Below are 2,042 nucleotides of genomic sequence, written 5' to 3' on the forward strand. Positions count from 1 at the left end.
GGGTCTGTGGAGTGGAGTCAGTGCATGTGGTTGTGGCCTTTGGGAAGAAACTGTTCTTGAGTCTGTTATTCTGTGCTCTGATGCACCTGTAGGGCCTACCTGAGGGCAACAGGTCAAACAATGCTAACAAAATACAGTCCATTTACAGTCATTGTGAAGTGTTATATATCAAATTAAACAAAAATCTAGAGGGTGCTGAGGAGACAAAACATTACACCTGATCTCCTGACATACAGTTACACTCTCTATAAAACGCTCGTACCTAATCAAAATGCATTGTGGATGCGAACGAAGTTCCTGGGTGGAGCTGAAAGAAAGATTTTGTAATAAGAGCCAGAAGTTAACACTGTCCCCAGTTACACTTTGTTAGTAATCACTACACACAGGTGTGAAATACACACACATGCTCAGGACCTATTCATGCCCAAATGGAGAGACGTCAGAGTGAGTGGGCTGCCAGCTCAAGAGCACCTGGCAGTGCCCAGGAGGTGAACGGGCAACTCTCCAGCCACCAAGTCCCGCTCCGTACTGTGGTCCGTATGGGGACTCGAACCAACAACCCTCCAGTTCCCGACCCAACTCCCTACGGACTGAGCTACTGCCGCCTCGCACTCACACAGGAGGAGGCCAGATGGAGAGAAATCAGTGAGGAAAAGCCTCAGATGTTGCATATAAAAAGCCAGATATAGATGTTATTAGTATTATTACTGTTAGCTGAGCGTAGTCCAGTGCTTCCCAACCAGGGTACTTGTACACATGGGGCTACTTCTGCTGCTGCCAGCAGGTACGTGGAGAGATTGTAGAGTAATTCAACTAATTTGGAAGGAAAGCAACGATTTGTTTAAAAGAATCACATGACCACAAAAACCGCTTCCTTTCTTTTCTTATATTTTTTTTCATAATTTGTAATCTCATAGTTTTTTTTTGTTAAAATAAATGTCTTTTAAGTCAATATCTATCACTGAAGGAGGCGACAGGATGCTTGAGCCTATGGCTTACTCATAAATTGTACTACAATATTTATTTAAATATTAGCGGCGTGGCATCTCCCAGAAAAAATCTTGTATTGTATATTGTATTTTTCCTCCATTGTGGACACACACAACAATGGAAGTGTGAACACAAATCTAAAAACCTGACAACAACATGACTCCAGACCAAAGAAACACTATGATCACCATCATATGTCTGTGCTTTAGACTGCGAAACTCTGAGCAAAAATTCAATTGTTTTCACTTAAATAGAAATTCTAAATCAACCATGACTGAAATCTTACAGAAGTAAGATATAAAGTGGTCCTAAAGAAAAGTACAAGCACCCCAAAATCGTACATAACTACAGTAGCTACCAGGTTACTTTCCACCACTGGCAGTGTTTCACACATTCAAACCACTGACTAGCCCAACACTGGCTCACTCATATCATCCGTCCTCTGTCCCTTGTGTCTCATGTCTCATCAGCTCCGGCTTAAACTCTACTTTTGTAAAAGTAATTCTCTTCTAAGTCTCTCGTCTTACTTTAGGGTTAAGGACAGAGAGACCCAGCAGGCCATTCAAATCTCATCCCACCATCACCACAATCAGCACAATCTGTTCAGCATTTCATGCAAGAAATAAGAGCAAATTAAACATATTGAACAAACTAATTTGCAGCCATCTGTGCATCTGCGTGTGGTTTGTAGCATGCTGTGAAAATCAGCGGTTCATTTATGAGTTTAGCCCCGAAGGCAGAGCAGTAAAAAAAATATTAGATATTGTAGTTGCATTGAGTGAAAACACACCAGGCTGGACTACAAGTAGCTAGCATGTGGTGCGGTGTAAACAACACTCGTGTAATGGCGCAGCTAAATCAGCCATTCATAAATAATGTGGAGGTTGTGAAGACATTTAGAAATGAAAACAATATTTTTTGGTAATGAAGTTTGGTGCTATGAACTTTCGTCCCACATTTCCGCTGTACGGGCATTTGCTCAGAGTGACAGCCGCGGTGAGCCAATGGGAAGCCCCAAATTGAAGCTCTGGCCAATAGGAGCGCGGGGGGCG

Source organism: Etheostoma cragini, chromosome 21, assembly GCF_013103735.1.
Source record: "Etheostoma cragini isolate CJK2018 chromosome 21, CSU_Ecrag_1.0, whole genome shotgun sequence".
Classification (NCBI taxonomy): Eukaryota; Metazoa; Chordata; class Actinopteri; order Perciformes; family Percidae; genus Etheostoma; species Etheostoma cragini.